This window comes from Oncorhynchus kisutch, linkage group LG8 (genome assembly GCF_002021735.2).
Source record: "Oncorhynchus kisutch isolate 150728-3 linkage group LG8, Okis_V2, whole genome shotgun sequence".
In the NCBI taxonomy this organism is placed as follows: Eukaryota; Metazoa; Chordata; class Actinopteri; order Salmoniformes; family Salmonidae; genus Oncorhynchus; species Oncorhynchus kisutch.
The window spans coordinates 49,977,716-49,987,715 of NC_034181.2; the positions used below are offsets into that span (position 1 = coordinate 49,977,716).

Sequence of the window (10,000 nt, forward strand, 5' to 3'; positions counted from 1 at the left end):
ATACATACAACCACTCATACATACAACCACTCATACATACAACCATACATACAACCACTCATACATACAACCATACATACAACCACTCATACATACAACCACTCATACATACAACCACCATACATACAACCATACATACATACAACCATACAATACATACAACCATACATACATACAACCCTCATACATACAACCATACATACATACAACCACTCATACATACAACCATACATACATACAACCATACATACATACAACCATACATACATACAACCACTCCATACATCAACCACTCATACATACAACCACTCATACATACATACAACCACTCATACATACAACCACTCATACATACAAACCATACATACAACCACTCATAATACAACCATACATACATACAACCACTCATACATACAACCATACATACATACAACCACTCATACATACAACCATACATACATACAACCACTCATACATACAACCATACATACATACAACCATACATACATACAACCACTCATACATACAACCACTCAATACATACATACATACATACATACAACCACTCATACATACAACCATACATACATACAACCACTCATACATACAACCATACATACATACAACCATAACATACATACAACCACTCATACATACAAACCACTCATACATACAACCATACATACATACAAGCACTCATACATACAACCATACATACATACAACCACTCATACATACAACCATACATACATACAACCACTCATACATACAACCATACATACATACAACCACTCATACATACAACCATACATACATACAACCACTCATACATACAACCATACATACAACCACTCATACATACAACCATACATACAACCATACATACAACCACTCATACATACAACCATACATACAACCACTCATACATACAACCATACATACAACCATACATACAACCATACATACATACAACCACTCATACATACAACCATACATACATACAACCACTCATACATACAACCACTCATACATACAACCATACATACAACCACTCATACATACAACCAACCATACATACAACCACTCATACATACAACCATACATACATACAACCACTCATACATACAACCATACATACATACAACCACTCATACATACAACCATACATACATACAACCACTCATACATACAACCATACATACATACAACCACTCATACATACAACCATACATACATACAACCACTCATACATACAACCATACATACATACAACCACTCATACATACAACCATACATACAACCACTCATACATACAACCATACATACAACCACTCATACATACAACCATACATACAACCATACATACATACAACCACTCATACATACAACCATACATACATACAACCACTCATACATACAACCACTCATACATACAACCACTCATACATACAACCAACCATACATACAACCACTCATACATACAACCATACATACATACAACCACTCATACATACAACCATACATACATACAACCACTCATACATACAACCATACATACATACAACCACTCATACATACAACCATACATACATACAACCACTCATACATACAACCATACAATACATACAACACTCATACATACAACCATACATACATACAACCACTCATACATACAACCATACATACATACAACCATACATACATACAACCACTCATACATACAACCATACATACATACAACCACTCATACATACAACCATACATACATACAACCACTCATACATACAACCACACATACATACAACCACTCATACATACAACCACACATACATACAACCACTCATACATACAACCATACATACAACCACTCATACATACAACCATACATACAACCACTCATACATACAACCATACATACAACCACTCATACATACAACCATACATACATACAACCACTCATACATACAACCATACATACATACAACCACTCATACATACAACCAACCATACATACAACCACTCATACATACAACCATACATACATACAACCACTCATACATACAACCATACATACATACAACCACACATACATACAACCATACATACATACAACCACTCATACATACAACCATACATACATACAACCACTCATGACATACAACCACTCATACATACAACCATACATACATACAACCATACTACATACATACAACCATACATACATACAACCATACATACATACATACAACCATACATACATACAACCACTCATACATACAACCATACATACATACAACCACTCATACATACATACAACCACTCATACATACAACCACTCATACTTACAACCATACATACATACAACCACTCATACATACAACCATACATACATACAACCACTCATACATACAACCCATACATACATACAACCACTCATACATACAACCATACATACATACAACCACTCATACATACAACCATACATACATACAACCACTCATACATACAACCATACATACATACAACCATACATACATACAACCACTCATACATACAACATACATACATACAACCACTCATACATACATACAACCATACATACATACAACCATACATACATACAACCACACATACATACAACCATACATACATACAACCACTCATACATACAACCATACATACATACAACCACACATACATACAACCATACATACATACAACCACTCATACATACAACCATACATACATACAACCACTCATACATACAACCATACATACATACAACCACTCATACATACAACCACTCATACATACATACAACCACTCATACATACATACAACCACTCATACATACAACCACACATACATACATACATACATACAACCACTCATACATTCAACCATACATACAACCACTCATACATACATACATACATACAACCACTCATACATACATACATACATACAAGCACTCATACATACATACAACCACTCATTCATACATACATACATACATACATACATACATACAACCACTCATACATACATACATACATACATACATACAACCACTCATACATACATACATACATACATACATACATACATACATACAACCACTCATACATACATACATACATACATACAACCACTCATACATACAACCCCGCATACATACATACATACATACATACATACATACATACATACATACATACATACATACATACATACATACATACATACATACAACCACTCATACATACATACATACATACATACAACCACTCATACATACATACATACATACAACCACTCATACATACATACATACATACATACATACAACCACTCATACATACATACATACAGCCACTCATACATACACATACAACCACTCATACATACAACCCCGCATACATACATACATACATACAACCACACATACATACAACCATACATACATACATACAACCACTCATACATACATGCATACATACATACATACATACATACATACAACCACATACATACATACATACATACAACCACACATACATACATACATACATGCATACATACAACCACTCATACATACATACATACATACATACATACATACATACAACCACTCATACATACATACATACATACATACATACATACATACATACAACCACTCATACATACATACATACATACAACCACTCATACATACATACATACATACAACCACTCATACATACATACATACATACATACATACATACAACCACTCATACATACATACATACAGCCACTCATACATACACATACAACCACTCATACATACAACCCCGCATACATACATACATACATACAACCACACATACATACAACCATACATACATACATACAACCACTCATACATACATGCATACATACATACATACATACATACATACATACATACAACCACACATACATACATACATACATACATACAACCACACATACATACATACATACATGCATACATACAACCACTCATACATACATACATACATACATACATACATACATACAACCACTCATACATACATACATACATACATACATACAACCACTCATACATACATACATACATACATACATACATACATACATACATACATACATACATACATACATACAACCACTCATACATACATACAACCACTCATACATACATACAACCACTCATACATACATACAACCACTCATACATACATACAACCACTCATACATACATACATACAACCACTCATACATACATACATACAACCACTCATACATACATACAACCACTCATACAACCATACAACCATACAACCACTCATACATACATACAACCACTCATACAACCATACAACCATACATACATACATACATACATACATACATACATACATACATACATACATACATACATACATACATACAACCACACATACATACAACCACACATACATACATACAACCACTCATACATACATACAACCACTCATACATACATACAACCACTCATACATACATACAACCACTCATACATACATACAACCACTCATACATACATACAACCACTCATACAACCATACATACATACATACATACAACCACTCATACATACATACATACATACATACATACATACATACATACATACATACATACATACATACATACATACATACATACATACATACATACATACAACCACTCATTCATACATACATACATACATACATACATACATACATACAACCACTCATTCATACATACATACATACATACATACATACATACATACAACCACTCATACATACATACATACATACATACATACATACATACAACCACTCATACATACATACATACATACAACCACTCATACATACATACATACATACAACCACTCATACATACATACATACATACATACATACATACATACATACAACCACTCATACATACATACATACATACATACATACATACATACATACATACATACATACATACATACATACATACATACATACAACACACACATACATACATACAACCACTCATACATACATACATACATACATACATACATACATACATACATACATACATACATACATACATACATACATACATACATACATACATACAACCACTCATACATACATACATACATACAACCACTCATACATACAACCCCGCATACATACATACATACAACCACACATACATGCATACATGCAACCACTCATACATGCATACATACATACACACATACATACAACCACTCATACATACATACATACACACATACATACAACCACTCATACATACATACATACATACATACATACATACATACATACATACATACATACATACATACATACATACAACCACTCATACATACAACCACGCATACATACAACCACTATGTAAACAAAGTGGGATAGTTAAAGTGGCTAGTGATGCATGTATTACATAAAGATGCAGTAGATGATATAGAGTACAGTATATACATATACATATGAGATGAATAATGTAAGGTATGTAAACATTTATATTAGGTAGCATTGTTTAAAGTGGCTAGTGATATATTTTACATTTCCCATCAATTCCCATTATTAAAGTGGCTGGAGTTGAGTCAGTGTCAGTGTGTTTGCAGCAGCCACTCAATGTTAGTGGTGGCTGTTTAACAGTCTGATGGCCTTGAGATAGAAGCTGTTTTTCAGTCTCTCGGTCCCAGCTTTGATGCACCTGTACTGACCTCGCCTTCTGGATGATAGCGGGGTGAACAGGCAGTGGCTCGGGTGGTTGTTGTCCTTGATGATCTTTATGGCCTTCCTGTGACATCGGGTGGTGTAGGTGTCCTGGAGGGCAGGTAGTTTGCCCCCGGTGATGCGTTGTGCAGACCTCACTACCCTCTGGAGAGCCTTACGGTTGTGGGCGGAGCAGTTGCCATACCAGGCGGTGATACAGCCCGACAGGATGCTCTCGATTGTGCATCTGTAGAAGTTTGAGTGCTTTTGGTGACAAGCCGAATTTCTTCAGCCTCCCGAGGTTGAAGAGGCACTGCTGCGCCTTCTTCACGATGCTGTCTGTGTGGGTGGACCAATTCAGTTTGTCTGTGATGTGTATACCGAGGAACTTAAAACTTACTACCCTCTCCACTACTGTTCCATCGATGTGGATAGGGGGGTGTTCCCTCTGCTGTTTCCTGAAGTCCACAATCATCTCCTTAGTTTTGTTGACGTTGAGTACACATACACACTCACACTCAGTCTCACTCGCACACACGCCTACAGTTTACACTCACTCTCACACTCACTCACTCACACACACAACTACACACACACACTCACATTTATACACACATACACAGATGCACACACATACTCGCGCTCTCGCTCTCTCTCACACACACACTGTCACACCAGCCCACTGGTTTACACACACACACACACAGACTCACTCTCTCCCACTGGTTTACAGACTTACGCACGCATGCTGGCCAGGCTGCTGTCATATGCAGGGCTTGGAATCCAGAAGGGGAGGGGTGAGGGAATAAGTGAGGAGCAGAGGAGAGATGGAGGGGGGCAGGCAATGTCAACAGCTCGACTCCCAGCGCAGTCAGCTGAAATCCAGACCTCCATGCAGTAGCTCGGAGAGGGGGCAGCAATGCATCCTGAGCCGGGGTATAGAGTATAACTTCACAACGCCTGAGAGACAGGACCTACTACAGAAAGAGAAGAATATAATGCAATGATAGGATGTACAAAACCTTTCCTGGGAAATTTGTAGTGTATTTTGGGTTGTGTTGATCGACCGTGAAAAGGACAAGCCACAGGCAGCAGTCTGAAGTAGGTAGGTAACGAGACACATGACCTTCTCATTGCTTCCCGAACTCTTCCTCGCTGGTCTATGTAGCTGCACCCTGGTGCTATCGGAGGCAGTTGCAAGCGGAATGGTTTTACATGACATGTTGAGTGTGGCCAGGACAGCTTGTCAGTGCAGCACAACCTCGGTTGGTCTAGTAGGAAACCATAGACTTCTTCACCCGATCAATTACACTTTCAGGAATGCTGTTGGTGGCTAGCTGAGTAGTGAGTGGAGAGGAGAGACCCGACGGTAACAAACAGACTCAGTTGACTGTCTTGTTGTGATGGGAGACAGAATACATCGATTGTGTTTTTACGGAATCTTTTGCTACGGGGGTTTTATAGGTCATAAATGGTAGCGGGGACATGTGTGTGAAACAGGAGCAGTCTTGAAGGTAGTGCTCCGCATCGACTGGTGATGACAGCACTCTTTGAGGTGGGTTATACAGTACGTGTTATGCCCCGTGTACACTAGCATGCAATGCCGCACAGTGAATCACCGCTTCCCATTAATTTTCAATGGCCGGAAAGCAGTGAGAAGCGGAGAGAGCGGGGACCGTTGGGCGGCGGGAATGGGAGACAGAGAAAAAGTTCAACATTTCCCAACTGGAAATCACCAGTGCAAACGGCTAAGCGATGTAGGCGATGACCAATAATATCAAGAGGTTCCCATGACAAATTTGACACTATGCTACTCAAGGCTGGAGACTTTCTTCAGCAAAGATGGCTGACAAAAATGTACAAATGTGAGCAACCGCAACATTCAAACGAGGCTACAAAGAAACTAATGGGACTGTAGCGACTGTTGTCAAAATCGGGGGTGCGAACTAGGTTTCTATTCTTGCGTTGATCGACATGGTAATGGCTCTATAGTATTGGAGAAAAGTTGAAAAAACGGACCCTCCGTTACATCTTGACGTGTCATGTCGTAACGGACAGCACGCATAAAGCAACTATTTCTGTCTTACAATCTCTCTCCACCAGGTGTAGCACTTCTATCATCCTTTAAAAACAAGAAATGGACAGTGACTGGGAAAGGGGGGGATACCTAGTCATTTGTTGCGTCATTGCATGCGATCATCATTCTCAAAGCCGCTGTTTACTTTTAAGATCACTTTAGCACCGCCTTAAAAAACGGATTCAAATTCGACACAACCTTCAAATAGGTATGTAATGACACATTATATAAACTCCTTTTAGTGTTTTATTTACATTTTAGAGGCGATAAGCTGGACAGATCGAGTGAAAAAAAAGCTATTTTCCCACATCTCTCCTTCTCACTATCACGCATTACTTTTGCTTCCCCACGTGCCATTTTCACGCATTAGTTTCGCTTCTCCACCCGCCAGTAATGGGCAGCGTGGGGGTCATGTAATTGATTCTGTTGGAAAGGGGAGAAATTGTGCTTTACAATTGTATTGACATTACAGTTGATCTGGAAGTATTACGTTTTTGGGGCACTAAAGTAAGGTCAATTGTATGGACCAAGGCGATGTACAAAAGTGTGTGTTAGTTTACGTTAGCTAATAATCAATTTTACATTTTCGAAATGTATTTACTTACTTGAATAGGTTCTCCCAGCCATATAAATGATTGGAAACAGGGCAGAAAAGTTTGTTTGTCACCAGAGAGTTTTAGAACATATTACTATTTACCTGTGAGTAAATTCATGAAATGGAGAATGGATTCAACTTTTTACCCATTTAATAATCAGACCTTCTTACAGACTTGCTATGCTGAATTCTTGACGCTCAATCGAACGTGCTGGTATATGCTGCCAGCACTCCCACAAGTGAGCCACTCTGGGCGGCCTAAGCGACATGTGGCAATTTACTGTGTGCTAGTGTACACGAACCATAAGGCTCTGTTCTGCCTGCAGATAGTCAGTCTTTTTACAGTTCGATACATTCATTTGTTTCAAAATTTTCATGCCTCTTAGGCATACAAAGCAGTTAAGGAAGATGCTGATCAGTTGAAAATGTAGCTGTGGGGGCACTCATTGGAACGTCTGGGGTGGCAAAAGGAACATTCCATATTTCCTGTATGGGAATTCTGGGATCCATATAATGGTTCCTGGTACATTTGGAATTTCAGGAATAGAACTTGCCAGCTTGTAGTCCTAAAACCCGGATATGAGTTACCTCTGGGTCATTCAGCCATCCCTATGGGAAAAATGGCTGATGAATGGCGAAGGGTTTTGGAATAAACCCTGAAAATAAGGTCTAAGGTTAACACGCGCTTAATAAGAGATCTTATACATTTAGTCAAATTTGATTTGAATCTGAGATAATAGCAGTCAACCTTTATGAATTATGAAGCCTTTAGGTGCTTTGTGTTTTTAAGTACATCAATTCTTCAAAATTCACAAACGGTGACTTTAGCTGATGAAGAGTATCTCATTTGTCCAATGAACCATGGTGTATTTAGTGCCTACAAAAAGACGCCATTAAGTGTTTCTCTTTATTGAGGGAGGATGTCACTATTTTTGTCCAATACCTGGGCTGGTCTTTATCAATCACCAAGTCAGCCTTTTGACCTATGTTATGGCCCATTATCCCATTGCTAACTTGGTGAAGTCCCACTTTGGAACTCCCATTTACTGTGTAGCTTTGCTTCTTGAGGCTTTATTGCAGGGTGTAACTCCACAACAGTGGCAAGGTCTCCCAGGAATGCTAATGCTGTTTGGGAAGGCTTTAAGAATACTAAGCACTGTCAGTGCCACATTTTCCCTCTTGGGAAACCAATACTTTATGGCAGCTCTCACCAACATAAACACTCTTTCTCCTTTCCCCCCTGTGTTTCTCATTTAGAGAATTAGGGAGGCTCTGCCTTGCATCTTTCCCCTTTCCCCAGCTGCAGCAGCAGCTATCCCGGTGAGAGGACTTCTCCTCGCTCATAAATCCCCCAAGCGTCAAAAGCACTGTGATTAAAGTTTATGCATCTGTTCATGCATCAGCCCTGCACATTTCCACCTGTGGAATCAGTTAGGGATACCTGTTGTGGCTCTGCCTGGGCCCAATAGTTTGTAGGGGGGAAAATTCCAAATGGATCCCACAACCTCTTTTGCTTGAAAAGATGGGCCATCCTATTTCAGA

The 10,000-nt window shown here is 38.5% G+C and overlaps 1 protein-coding gene across 2 annotated transcripts in view; it reads left to right on the forward strand.

Moving 5' to 3' along the window:
* The window catches only part of daam2 (dishevelled associated activator of morphogenesis 2), a 275,857-nt gene that overhangs the window by 107,609 nt on the left and 158,248 nt on the right, over positions 1–10,000 (forward strand). The window contains exon 1 of one of the 2 annotated variants that reach the window (XM_020489369.2): positions 6,439–6,891. The exons of the other annotated variant lie outside the window; for it this stretch is intronic. The gene's annotated coding sequence lies outside the window, so the exon portion shown is untranslated. Of the gene's footprint in view, positions 1–6,438; positions 6,892–10,000 lie in introns of those variants that run through there. 2 annotated transcript variants of the gene reach the window in all.